The 14,845-nt window shown below is 43.0% G+C and overlaps 3 long non-coding RNA genes across 3 annotated transcripts in view; all 3 read right to left on the bottom strand.

Moving 5' to 3' along the window:
- Positions 1 to 14,845, bottom strand: part of LOC309520744 — a 66,668-nt gene that overhangs the window by 10,740 nt on the left and 41,083 nt on the right. The window lies entirely within an intron of this gene.
- Positions 3,716 to 5,290, bottom strand: LOC309521239. The gene is made up of 2 exons (XR_014214596.1): positions 5,234 to 5,290; positions 3,716 to 4,675 (listed from the first exon to the last, which is right to left on the bottom strand). It is a non-coding gene; the product is annotated as an uncharacterized lncRNA (long non-coding RNA).
- On the bottom strand, positions 13,041 to 14,289 carry LOC309521403. Its single transcript, XR_014214660.1, has 2 exons — positions 14,170 to 14,289; positions 13,041 to 13,551 (listed from the first exon to the last, which is right to left on the bottom strand). It is a non-coding gene; the product is annotated as an uncharacterized lncRNA (long non-coding RNA).

The following is a 14,845-nucleotide window of genomic DNA, read 5'->3' as shown; positions in this document are numbered from 1 at the left end:
ATACTTGTTGAATCAGTTTCACAGAGGGGAGGCTCTGGCAATTATTTCCTGCTCTCTGACTGGAGGAGTCCCAAGGCTGATACAGGGGCCAGACATAGCTGCTGCACCGCTCTCTGCAGTATTTCACCTCTCCACTTGTAAAAGTGATATTTCACCAAGAAATTGGTGGATCCATAGAGAAACAGGGCTAAGGGGAAATATCCACCGTAAATAGGTACATCTGGGTCCTTTGTTTAGCTGAGTAATGTTGCAAAGGCCTTTTGCCAAAGGGCTTCTCTCACATTGCATGGACAGGCGGAGTCTCCCCAACCCCCAGGCGACCCCCCCAAGCGGAATAATGACTCAAGACAACGTGCTATGGGATTAAAATTGGCTACAACTTTATTGAGTTTCAGATGTAGGGAGACCTTGGCTCAGGCATTGGGCGTCTATCTTTCCCAGTCCCTAGCCGGGGATCTGGGGGACATCAGGGTTATCCAAATGTGTGGGGATTGGGCTGGCTCTGGAGAACATATGTTCAAGCAGAGAGCCCACCCCCCATTTTGCCACCATTGGAGGGGAGAACAATGACAACCTCTTGGCCTATGGCCAATGCCTCTCCTCAAGACCCCTTTAATGGGGAACCCTAGGATCACCGCTGCAAGGGGGTGTAGGTCACTGCTTCATGCCCCCCCCCTTTTTAGGCCTGAAACCCAAGGCCTGAAACCTCCAAAGTTGTGACGTTTTGCTACAGGAAAGACAAAACCTGCCAATGCAGGAAAATTCCTTTCCAGCCCTTCAACAGCAACCCTGACGTAGCAGCGCCTGCGTACCTGTGGAGAAGAGGTTAACCTGCAAGAGAAGACTTAACTGAGGGAGGGCAGGGTGGGAGAAGCTCTGGAGCCAACTGATGCTTCACAGGTAAGATTCACCTTCTGTTGTGTGGGCAGAAGGTGCCCCTACCTGGCCGATATCCTGGCAACACCTCCCCAGGCGGGATTGGGTGATTGGCTGAGACTTCCAGGTATCCAGCCTGAGGAGGGCGAAGCCTGCCCACACTACCGGGAGCTGCACTGGGATCCGGGGGGCTGCGCATGACCACGCAAAAGGCGCCCCCCATTTGACATGGGGAGCGGTCATTAAAATGCATGTCATTAATTTCCTTAACAGTGAGATATGGGAAAACAGGCGTGGCTAATGACTTGTGGAGAAGGAGTTTGACCATAGCGGGGTCTGATGTCTCTGGGCTCTTCTCCAGTTTTTCCAAAGCAAAGCCTACTTTTATCGGAAGGAACTGACTTCCAATCCCATGGAGTTTTCTCTGGATGGTGCAGCAGATGTGGGTGTCACTCATCCTGCTTCTGAAAGGAAATATTCTGCGGAGGGTGGGATACAAAAGTGGGAGGGCGAGTGAAAAATGATCCCATCTTCATCTGATGAACATTGGAGGGTATGCCACCATCTTATTACGAATATTTTAATATCTCCTTGTTCTGCATCCTCTGGAATTGATCTAAATTTTAAGTTCCCAATTTTCCTGATCAACCACATGGCCAGGTCTCAGTCTCAGTCAGTTTTATTGCACATAGCCAAAGGCTGCCGCAATGTACACAGAATTATTTGACAATTAAAAGAAAATATACTGAATTGGTAAAAAAAGACTTAAAACATTTATATTATTAAAACATTACATACTCTAAACAAAGCTATAAAAGTACCCCAATGTACAAATAAAAACATTAAACAATAAAATTCATAAGCTAAAATCATCACATGGTCACTAATGTTAATCTTTCTTCAAGAAACCTGGGCAAAAGAGGGCACTATGGTTGAATTACAGGGTTTTACAAGTTACACTCAACCAGCTCTTAAAACTGTAAAGTATGGAAGGCCTAGTGGGGGGCTGGCGGTGCTGGTGTCAACCTCTCTTAATGTATCAATTCAACAGTGTCCCTCGTTGACCACCCCTAATTTTTTAGTATTGTCCCTTTCTGATAGTCTCCTGAGAAATACTTATTGCACGTGGCCAGGTAGCTTTATATAATATCATAGAAGGGTTTGGATTTTTAATGAAATTTTCACACAATTCCATAGCTTCATTTGCAGTTATTTCTATTGCTTGTGTCTTCTGGGTTATTTTTATTATTATTATGGATCTTTAATAATGTCAAAGGCTTTTTGCCATTCTACAAGTAAGCAGGCAAAAAGATTTTGTACTTTGACATTAACTGCTTGCATCTTCGCTGTTTCAGGAGCTATATTTCCTAGTCCAGATTTTCCTCTCTGGTTGGCCATTTTGTCCCGACAAAATAGCAAGCCAAAAAGAGAGGACTCACAGTTCTGGAGGATGTTGTTTGCTGCATTCATTTGCAAAATCAAATATATATTTAGAAAGATTTAAAGTTCAGGTTAATCTGTTGACATCAGTTGCAAAGAATTGGTGGGGTGATATATGTTCCTTTGGGCTGTTCAGTGCACACATGCCCCTAGCAGATATTTTCACCTAAGTTTGATTTCAGCTGAGTTGGTGACGCTCATTCAACAACAATAAGAAACTGTGCCTTCAGTGTCATTGCCCCAGGTCTGTGGAGCACTCTGCCAGTATAGATTCAGCCAGTGGCGTAGCGTGGGTTGTCAGCACCCGGGGCAAGGCAAGTAATTTGCACCCCCTAACCCCTAACCTGCCGCTGCTGCCAGCTTCTTCATGCTGCTGCCTGGTCTGGTCTGGTGTGGTTCTCTCCCGCGCTCAGCGCTGCGCTGGGCGGCCGCTGCACTGTCCCTCCCCCAGATAGTCCCTCGCTCTCTCTCTGCACCGCACGCCTGGCACCCCCCCTCCACAGTGGGCGGCGACCAGGCGGCTTGGATCGGATTCGCACAGCCAGCACTGCAGTGAGAGAGAGTGAATGAGCCAGGTAGGGGCAGAGAGCTGCGAGCGCCCCCCCCAGATGTTGCGCCCGGTGCCGCCGGACCCCCCTGCACCCCCCACGCTACGCCACTGGATTCAGCGGGTGCCTTCTGTGTCAACTTTTAAATGCTTGCTGGAAAACTTTTCTATTCTATTGCAGGCAGTTAAGAATACAGTGGTACCTCAGGTTAAGAACTTAATTCGTTCTGGAGGTCTGTTCTTAACCTGAAACTGTTCTTAACTTGAGGTACCACTTTAGCTAATGGGGCCTCCTGCTGCCACCGCATGATTTCTGTTCTCATCCTGAAGCAAAGTTCCACGGTACTATTTTTGGGCTAGTGGAGTCTGTAACCTGAAACGTCTGTAACCTGAAGCGTCTATATCCCGAGGTACCACTGTACATCTTACAACAATAGTTACCTCATTTCCGATTTTAACTTTTTTGTATGGTTTTTACTGTATACTTTTTTAAGTACTGTCATTGTAAAGTACTGTGATTTCTTAAAAACAACAAATCAGCTGTATGTATTTTTAAAATTAAATAAAGGATATTTTAAAAATTGATTATTTTTTTGTGTTGCATTTTTGTTAAGCTGCCTATTGTGTTTGAGCAGTATATAATTCCTTGTGAGAGAAATAAATGAATAGTGACCTTGCTAGATGGAGTCACTCCAACCTGATTATGGAGCTTGGCTCATTCTCTCTCTCTCTCTCTCTCTCTCTCTCTCTCTCTCTCTCTCTCTCTTTCTCTCCCTCATGCACATGAACACACACATTTGCACACTCTCTCGTTCTCGCTCTCTTTAAGTAAAATGTAGTGAAGATCCTGCGTTAGTGATTTGTTTCTTTATTATTTGCCATGCAGGCAAGGAGATTCTACAGCAATAGAGGAGTTAGGAAAAGAACAGAAGAGGGGGAAATGAGACAGCCCCCAGTGACACCACTGGAAATGCCTGATAGTCAAAGAGACAACAAGAGGGGTGAACAACAAGAGGGGTAAACAACAATAAAGGAGGAAGGTACATAGGTTGCAGCACTGAGCTCAGCAAGGTGAGCGCAGGGAGTGGTCCGAGAATCCATTGCTTGTGGTAGTGGTGGCGGCGATGCCTTGCACTGGGTTTCTTCAGCACTTGCATTCCATTGGGGAGCGGCTTGAGTTCTCACGGAAGGAATCCAGAGGAGCACGTGGAATCGCAGCAGGACGGGCAGGGGGAGCAGGGGGAGCAGAGGCACTGACTGCAAGAGCAGTGGCACCAGGCGTACTGGTCTCAGCATCTTGGGTATCAGCAGCAGCTTCAGCAGGAGGGGCAGCAGCGCTGCCTGCAGCAGCATCAGGCGCAGCATCAGTGTCCACAGCAGCAGGGGTGGGGTAGCAGGTGTAGAAGCAACAGTGCCCGCAACAGCAAGGGTGGCAACAGCACTGGTGGCAGCAGCAAGGGCAGCAGCAGCAGCAAGGGGAGCCACAACAGGGGCAGCAGCACTGGTGGCAGCAGAAATGCTGGCAGCAGCAGGGGCAGCAGCAGTGCTGCTGGCAACAGCATGGGGAGCAGCAGCACTGGTGGCAGCAGCAGGGGGAGCCGCAATGGGGGCAGCAGCACTGGTGGCAGCAGCAATGCTGGCAGCAGCAGGGGGAGCAGCAGTGTTGCTGGCAACAGCAAGGGGAGCAGCAGCAGTGGTGGCAGCAGCAGGGGCAGCAGCAGCACTGGTGGCAGCAGCAGGGGCAGCAGCAACACTGGTGGCAACAGCATGGGGAGCAGCACGACATCTTTGCAATGGGGAAGGGAGGTGCAACTGAAAGAAACAAACCAGTCAGACACATCAAATTCCTCATATGTTGAAAGAAAGAGGTGGTTTCTCTCTGCCAGATTTGAGACTATATTATGAAGCGCCCTGTCTATGTTGGTTAAGGGATTGGATATTGTCGGCTGCCATTGTCCAAGGTTTTGATCTGATGTCTCCATGGCTATCCATCTAGAGCAGTGTTTCCCAGCCTTGGGTCCCCAGCTGTTTTTGGACAACAATTCCCATCCTCCCTGACCACTGGGCTTGCTAGCTAGGGATGTTGGGATTTGTAGTCCAAAAGTAGTTGGAGACCCAAGGACAGGAAACACTGAGGTAAAGCCTTCTTCTTGAGAACCAATGTGGAAGCACAGAATCTGGATTTTTGCCTGGTTATACCCTGGGCTATTTCCCACATTATGTGGGAAGAGAACCAGGGTCAATAACAATTGTAAAACTAATAGTGTAAGCCTTTGAGAAAAGCAGGATTATTGGAGTGCTGCTCAAGATCTTAGTTCTCCTGCAATCAAGGAAACCTCAATACTAAACAAACCTTGCAATAAGACTCACCTTCTTCAGCAGGTGTTGGTACGGATGTTTGATCCAGTGAGGGAATGGATCTCTCCTGGATGGTGGGACTTTTTATACATCTCGGTGCATCCTTCCTCAATGAGTGAGGCTCTACTTAAGAATGACTAGGCTTTCATTAAAGTTCAGCAGTTGGCCTCTGTCACACCGACATCCAGTGTGTCATCTTTGACTGTGTTCACATCCTTCATTTTAAACTGTGTGTAATTAAAGCTATTTCCCAGTAGCAAATCCTTAATTCCTACCCTTCGGTTCTCACAGCAGTGCTTCAAAATGAATTACATTGACATGAATGGAGATCATGTGAATTTCTTCCCGTGATATAGTGCCTAAGGATTTTTAGACTTGCTGCTGGGGAGCACGGAAATCTTTTTATCACGCTAGTTATCTATATTTTTCTTTCTTTGTATTACACATGGCACATATAAGGCACCTGTGGATACTGAATATCAGACCACGACCTGATAAACCAGGGTTCAGTTCCCCACTTGGTTATGAAGATTGCTGGCTGTGACATTGGGCCAGTCACTGCCTCTCAGCCTGAACTAACTGAGGAATGAGAGAACCAAGGGTGGGATATACATGCAACCTAGACAGCATCTTAAAAAGCAGAGACATCACCTTGCTGACAAAGGTCCGTATAGTTAAAGCTATGGTTTTCCCAGTAGTGATGTATGGAAGTGAGAGCTGGACCATAAAGAAGGTTGATCGCCGAAGAATTGATGCTTTTGAATTCTGGTGCTGGAGGAGACTCTTGAGAGTCCCATGGACTGCAAGAAGATCAAACCTATCCATTCTGAAGGAAATCAGCCCTGAGTGCTCACTGGAAGGACAGATCCTGAAGCTGGGGCTCCAAGACTTTGGCCACCTCATGAGAAGAGACGACTCCCTGGAAAAGACCCTGATGTGGGGAAAGATGGAGGGCACAAGGAGAAGGGGACAGCAGAGGACGAGATGGTTGGATAGTGTTCTCGAAGCTACCAGCATGAGTTTGACCAAACTGTGGGAGGCAGTGGAAGACAGGAGTGCCTGGCGTGCTCTGGTCCATGGGGTCATGAAGAGTCGGACACAACTAAATGACTAAACAACAACATACATGCAACAAACAAACTAATAAAGTGTTTTTTGTATGTCATAAAGTATGGTGAACCCAGATCACTATTCTTCTACTTTGCAGTTGTAGCATGTATCTAATAGCTTTACAAATATTTGCGATGAGATGGATTAATGTAGGAAACATCACACGTGTTTCTCACAATGGTCAAGAGCCTAAGGGTTTTATTAATGAAAAACCTCCTGACTTCTCACCAGTTGTCTCCAGAGGTCATCTGTTTCACCGTAATAAATTTAATGAACGGCTGAACACACGTGAATGGCATGTCTCACTTAAATGAGAGAGAATGTAACCATTTTAAGACTGGACATGGGTTGAGCAATTAGGATGGGATTTTACGATCCAGCATGTGGCTTTTAAAAGCACATGATTAAATCAAATGAACAAGTAATATTCAGTGTTATGTTGGAGGGGATGCCAGGAAACAGGGAATTATGTTCACATGTGGTGGGGGTGTAAATATGTACAATTGTTTTGGCAAAGGGTGTTTAAGGAGATAACAGAAATCACTGGGTTAAAGCTGACCAAAATTCCAGAGGTAGCATTATTAACAATTTACAATGGAGTGGAAGGTTTGCAGGCTATGAAGGACTTGCTCACAAATTTACTGACAGCTGCACAAATTATTATAGCTAGGAAGTGGAAGGGGCAAGCAGAATAAAAAATGGAAGAATGGTATAAAGAGGTCTGGGATGTAGCTATTAATGATAAATTAACTTGATATGGAGGGTGTTTGTTGAATTTGTATTATTAAAATGGAAAGGGGTCAGACCATCACAAGTGGTATTGAAATTTGAGATGTTGGATAGTTACAATGGAATGGTCTCAGTGGTGGGGTACATATTTTTATTCTTATTTATTTATGATTATTACTTCGTCAAAATAAAATAAAAAAGTTTTAAGAAAGCACATGATTAGAGGGACTCAAATTTGGACAACTTTAACATGTTCTATACTGGGCTTCCCTTCATGAATATTTGGGAGTTTGATTTGGTGGAAGACAAATCCGTAGGCTCAAGTGGATTAAAAAAACGCTCATTCCAGCATTGCTTCAGTACTACCGATTGCTGCTTTTTCCCTGGGCACAGTTCAATGGTCTGGTTTTAACTTTTCATTATGACCATCTACTGCTTTGTTTGACTCAGAAAGTATCCAACGGTTTCTTTGCTGAGGTGCAATCAAGAGACTGACTTCTGCCCATGTTCACATTCCTAGGTTGGCTTCCTTTGGTCTCCAAGATCAATTCAATTCTGGTTTTGAATCACGACGTGCATTATATCACTCATGAGAGTAGCAAATAACCAGACTTGTGCAACAGTGATGGAATAAAATCAGGCCAGATCTTTCTTGACAGCAGCAGGTTGTCAGGAGTGCATGCAGGAGCTAGGCCCCGTGACTAGTAGGGCTTCGCAGGACTGGGGCCTTCCTAAGTTTGTTCTGAAGAGGCAAGGCGCAGCTGCACAGGTGAGGCCACTTGGTAACTCACTGCACCTGGTGGCAAGAGCGAGGAAGGGATATAAAGTCAGCATTTCCCGAAATGGATAGACTTAGAGAGGGAATAAGCAAGGAAGGGAAGCTACCCAAATCCTTTTTTTTCAATGATAAAACATTGTAATTTGATAGATATTTGGCGACTTAGACACCCATTGGACAAACAGTTTACTTATTATTCCGAACCGAACCAGTCAATGTCAAGGATTGATCAGATTTGGATCTCGAGTGAATTGACTCCAAGAACCCAACGGATAGAAATACAACCGAACATGATCTCTGACCATAGTCCAATAAAAATTGAACTAAAAGGCTTTGAGGAGAGAACTTTCAGATGGAGAAGGAAAGATTATCTCTTAGATGATCAGGAAATCATTGAAAAAGCACAAAATAGGTTAACTGAATATTTTGTTGACAACTTGAACAAGGGTACAAAGATAAAAGTGGTTTGGGATGCAAGCAAGGCAGTGATGAGAGGATTTTTCATTCAGCAGAATTCAATTAAGAATAAAAACAGAGAAAAAGGTAAAAAAGAAATTTTGAAGCAGATAATGGACAATGAACAAAAATTAATCCAAAAACCCAACAATAGGAAAATAAAAGAAAATATCAAAGCTCTACAATCGCAGTTTGCAATGATAATAAATAGAGAAGTGGAATGGAATATTTAAAAACTGAGACAAAGAAGCTTTGAGTTCGTGAATAAATCAGGAAAATGGCTTGCATGGCAAATCAAAAAAAAGAAAGGAACAAAATACAATAAACAAAAGAAGAGATAATCAATCCGAAGGAAATTAGAAAGGGATTCTTGGATTACTACAGAAGACTATATAAAAATAGAGAAAGGAAACAATTTGAGGAAAATAGAGAGATTTCTGAAGGAGAAAAAGGCACAGAAGATCCCGACAGATAAAAAAGAACAGTTGAATACCCCAATAGAAGTAGAAGAGATAAAAGAAGCAATAAAAGACTTAAAAAGGGAAAAGGCTCCAGGTCCAGACGGATTCACCACAAGTTACTACAATCTACTTTGATGATGCCAAGTAATGAACAACATTTTAAGAGAAAGAGACATCCCGGAAACATGGAAAGAAGCATACATTACATTTATTCCAAAACAGGATTCAGACCTAACTCAAGTCAAAAATTACAGGCCGATTTCATTACTAAACACAGACTATAAAATATTTGCAGGAATCCTTGTGAAAAGAATGAAAAATATATTGTTAGAAATCATTCATAAGGATCAGGCGGATTTCTTTCCAGGCAGGCAGATGAAAGATAATATAAGAAATATAATTAATATTGTGGAATATTTGTCTGCCAGGAATGAGAAACAAGCCATAATGATGTTTGTGGATGCAGAAAAGGCCTTTGACAATATAGCATGGGACTTTATGTTGAGAAACTTGGAATATATGGAGGTTGGTAAAGAATTCTTTAATGGAATAAAGGCAATTTATACAGAACAAAAAGCCAAAATGATTATAAATAATGTAGTCACAGAAGAAATAAAGATATCAAAAGGAACAAGACAGGGATGCCCACTTTCACCACTATTATTTATAACGGTGCTAGAAGTTCTTTTAAATTCGATAAGACAAAATAGGAAAATAAAAGGAGTGACAATTGGCCAAAATGAATATAAGATTAAAGTGTTTGCAGACGATTTGGTAATAATGATAGAAGAACCAACAAGTACAGCAAAAGAAGTATTGGAGGAAATTGAACAGTTCGGAAGAGTGGCAGGTTTTAGACTAAACAAGAAGAAAACGAAAATGATTGCGAAGAACATGGATCAAAGTGTAACTGAAATAGAGGTGGTTAAAAAGGTGAAATATTTAGGAATATGGGTAACTCCCAAAAATATAGATCTATTCAAGAATAACTATGAACCAGTATGGAATGGAATAAGAAAGGACTTGGAGGTGTGGGGAAGAATGAAACTGTCACTTTGGGGCAGGATATCCACAATTAAGATGAATGTGCTTCCAAAGATGTTATTTCTATTTCAGACTATCCCCATAATTAAAGGGAATAGGATTTTCAAAGAGTGGCAAAGAGCGATCTCAAGATATATTTGGCAGGGCAAAAAGCCGAGAATTCAATTTAAGTTACTAACAGATGTGAGCGAAAGAGGAGGCTTTGCCCTGCCTGACTTGAAATTATATTATGAGGCATCTTGCCTTTGCTGGTTGAAAGACTGGATAAAATTAGAAAATAAGGAATTGTTAGACTTAGAGGGGTTTGACAACAGATTTGGATGGCATGAGTATTTATGGTATGAGAAGAAGAAAATCCATAAAGGTTTTGAGAACTACATCTTCCGAGGTCCTTTAATTGAAGTATGGGATAGGTATAAAAACCTATTAGAACCTAGAGTACCACACTGGTTATCTCCATTAGAAGTTATGAGCATAAAGAAAATTAATATGAGAGGCAATTGGATCACATATGGTCAATTGTTATTTAAAGAAGGGGGGAAATGGAAAATGAAATCATATGAACAGGTTAAAGAACATGTATATGATTGGTTGCATTACTTTCAAATAAATGAAATGTTTAGGAAAGATATTAAAGAAGGTGGTTATGCTGACAAGGATTCAAAATTTCAGATTGAAATAATAAATAATGATCTCAAAACTTTATCCAAAATGTATAAGTTGTTGCTAGAATGGAATTTGAAGGATGAGGAAGTTAAGTCGGTAATTTTCCCCATGAGCTCATCGCATGGGCAAGATACTGGACAAAATCTTGCCCCATATTTGCTGCAATCTATGGGTCCCTGCATGAAGGAAGGATGTGTCAATGACATGCCAAGGAGAAGTTGGTTCTAAGGATGAATTGAAGGGGTGATAAATGTGGCACAGCCATGGGGTTCCAATGTAGACACATCTTTTGATCTGGGCAGTGTTGACCATGTGATTACTATCATGGACAATTTATGTTCATCCCAAGTTTTGACTTTGTTAGAGAAATCAACAAAGTTTGGCTTCAGGAAATTAATTGTGTTAGTTTGGGCCCAGTTCTCCAATCTGTTGGGGGCATTTTGAGTCTTCTGTGGCATTAGCTACGCCTCCCAGTTTGAATGAGCATCCCCTCACTTTCTTCACCCAAGGCACTTGGAAAGATGTTGAACAACAACAGGCCCAGGACAGAACTCTGTAGAACTCCACTTGCATTTTTCCCCCCCTGCAGGATGTTCTGGAAACATTAGCGAGACTCTTTAGATATGATCAGTCAACTAGCTACGAATCCATTATAAAGTAACTTGGTCCAGCCCACATTTTATCAGCTTCTCCATCAAAATATAATGGAGGGCTTTGTCATCTGAGAACTTCTGTTTGCAAAAGAGCTTTCCTACCACTAAGCTACATGCCTTCCCTTGGGGTCCTTTCCAACACTAAATTCTATGAATAGCTGGCCACAGATTCTCCGGCCTCTCCTTAAAGCACTATAATTGCCATGAGGGACTTTGTCAAAAGCCTAACTGAAATCAAGACACACTATGACCACAGCATTCCCCTGATCTACCAAGCTTATACAGTGGTACCTCGGGTTACATACGCTTCAGGTTACATACACTTCAGGTTACAGACTCCGCTAACCCAGAAATAGTACCTCGGGTTAAGAACTTTGCTTCAGGATGAGAACAGAAATCGGGCAGCAGTGATGCAGCAGCAGTGGGAGGCCCCATTAGCTAAAGTGGTGCTTCAGGTTAAGAACAGTTTCAGGTTAAGAACGGACCTCTGGAATGAATTAAGTTCTTAACCCGAGGTACCACTGTAAATCTAATAAAAAATGAAATGAGATTCATCTGGCATGAATTGTTTTTGAGATATCTTAGTTGCATGTTAAGATCCTCAGTTGCTCATTCTGAAGCTCATTCTGAGCTTCAGCCTGCCTGACCTTTATCCCTCAACTGTTCACTACTTGTGTATTCCCTTCTGTTATGATTCCCCCTTTCTTCCATTTAGCACACATGCCCTTCTGGAATCTCAGCTCATCTGTTTACACTTAGACATCCACACAGGTTTCTTTAGATGCCTCCAACTTTTCTTTCTTATTGGTATTCTCTGCATTTCTGCCTTCAATATTTCACCTTTAAGAAACTCCCATCCCTCCTGGACTCCCTTCTCTTTGAGTTTTTCTGACCATGGGATCTCACCCAGCAGTTACTTTAGCTTTTTGAAATCAGCCCTCTTAAAGCTAAAGTACATGTCCAAATACATCCAGATTTCCCTTGTCTGTATCATGAAACGCAAGAGGACAAGATCAGTTCCTTCCAAGGTCCCCAGTACTTCCAATTTAAAGATCAATTCCTGCCTATTGGTGGCGACTAGGTCCAATATAGATAATTCCCTGGTTGCTTCCTCCACCTTCTGGGCAATGAAACAATCAGCAAAGCAATGGAGGAATTTGAGAACAGATCTCAAAGGAGATGGGGTGGTCGAAACAGTTGCTTTCATCAACATTATCAAAATATATTAGGCTCGATCCACAAGTAGCACTCAATATGATGCAGTTTAAATTATCATGTCTTCCCTTTTATAGCCATCCAATCAATGTGGTTTGCAGGAGAAAGATCAGGGATGCCAACCTGAATAAAATATTGTGGAGGCCTAGATATGCCCCACCCCACATGAATGCACACACACCATTTGAATGGCAATGCCCCTCAACTTGGGGGAGCCCAGTCCCCTAAAATATTTTCTTGTGGGGGCTTCATATGAGTTGGCTCCTATGAGACAGTGCCTCCTGCAGATAGCACCTATCAGGAAATCCCTACCACACACTGATTTAATCAGGTTTTACATGTGGCAGCAAGTATATTTGGAATTCTCTCCCATTACATACCAGACAGGTGCCTCTGAAGGGCATCAGTCCCAGATCTCAGACAAAGGACATTGCTCCTCCTTGTGTTTGCTACACCCATTAATTCAAGGAGAGATAATAGCTAGTGAACCTGGGATGTTATGTGTGTCATGCATGTGCCCTTCCAATGAGCTATGCCCCCCTTCCCAATATTGTATGTGGGATGGAGATGTGCTCCTCAAGAACTCAGCTTCTGATCCTTACTGGCCCAGCAGCCCTTCAGCTGGAGATGCTTGCCAAACAGATGACTTATGCAGGATCTATGACACATTTCCTATCTCAAGGCAAAGGAACACAAGAACACTCTACTGTGCTTTAGAATCTTTATTAACTTCTATATGAACATATTTCTCCCCCACAGAGGAATTATTCAAAGAGATGAAAAGAGAATGACCCCCAGGACCACCATGATGATAAAGAGAAGACAACTGGCATGCTTCCTTGAAGGAAAACAAAGCAAAGTAAGAAGGAGATGAGAAGAATCCAGGGTTGTAGAAGGAGGCAGGAATAAACTTAAGGCACAGAAACAGATGAATCCAAGGAGTCCGCCAGCATGGAGGAGGCAGCAGCTCTCAACACTTCACTGAACTTCTTCAGCAGCAGCCTTGCTTAGGATAGCAGCAACAGGAACCACAGCCGCAAGAGTTGCAGCAGCAGGGGGAAGAGCAGCAGCAGGAAGGAGAGCAGCAACAGCAAGGAGTGCAGCAACAGGAAGGACTGCAGCAGCAGCAGCAGGGGCAGCAGCAGCACTTGCAGCAGCAGGGAGAGCAGCAACAATTGGAGCAGCAGGACATCTTAGCGGTGGAGAGGGAAGGTATTGCTGAAAGGATTCAAGGGATTTCTCATTAAGCAAACAACACAATATTAAGAACGCCATAGATATACAAACATTACAGCTTAAGACCAACATGAAATGTATGTTTAAGGATTGCTACATGTTGCATTAAGGAAAGGAATGCATAAAGTGGCCTCTTCTGAGTCTCCCTTGGGAAGTCACTAGAAGTCAGGTAAACACATCTGAGAGGATGCTCTCTGAGCCCCCAACATCCTATTAGGCAACTGATGACATGCTTGGCAGATAAAAGACTATCTTAGATCCTGTGCAACACAATATTAGGCAAACATTTTAGTCCTACAATGCTGAAAGAATTCAGGCCTAAAGGCAAGATCCCAACTTCTCTTTGAATCAGTAAAGACATGTGTTGTAAGAAATGGGGTTTCCAAGAGAAAAGTAGGTTTTGAATTAGAATTAGCATCTAAGAAATTACGCTTTTCTCCATGCACACCTCCTCATGCGGCAGGAGGCCAGGATTGGTCACCAAGAATAAGAAATATAGTGAACCAGTTTCATTGCAAAACCAGAGCTGTTAGACTACATCCTCAAGACCTGAAGCTCTCCTGAAATCTAGGGAACCAAAAGAATGAAGACAGAACATACCTTTTTCAGTGATAAAATTTGTGTGGATGTTGGATCCAGTGAGTGAGTGAAGAACTCCTGAATGATGGGCCTTTATATACACCTCTGTGTATCCTTCCGCAAGCAATTATGCACCACCCAATGATGATGAGGTCTTCATTAAAAGTCCTCTACCACACAATCATCTGGTGTGTGATTCTTGACTCTGTCCACATCCGTCCATTTTTAAAGGCAGGCTATTAAAGCTATTTCGCAGTTGCAACACTGTAATTCCCAGTTCTGTCCAAAGGGGGGAATTATGGAATTGCTTTAAATCAATTATATTGAGATGAACAGGAACCATATGTGTTTCTCTCTGAGATCTGGTGCCTAAGGATATTAGCTTTTAGATTTTTGACCTGTGGACACAACCTTTAGGCGATTCTTTCTTAGTGCATCATGCAACATGTATTCAGGGCAGGCCCATTAAAGGTCATAGACATGGCTGACTTTCTGTGTGACAGAATCCTGGAAGACAGTCATCAGAGGCAGTCCAAATGTTTTACAGTAGTCTAGCACTTAATTTTTGTTGTAGTAAACATTTGTGAAAGCCACATATTAAATAAAAAAATGGGACTGCTGTTGTTCACCCTCCTGGTCAGCTAACCAAACAGCCACAATATGGTGGCAAATGCTATTCACCTTTGCTCATTGCTGA

Source organism: Podarcis vaucheri, assembly GCF_965113315.1.
Source record: "Podarcis vaucheri genome assembly, chromosome: 16".
Taxonomy (NCBI): Eukaryota; Metazoa; Chordata; class Lepidosauria; order Squamata; family Lacertidae; genus Podarcis; species Podarcis vaucheri.
Note: the sequence above shows the minus strand (reverse complement) of the source record. Positions and strands in the feature narration are given on the sequence as shown.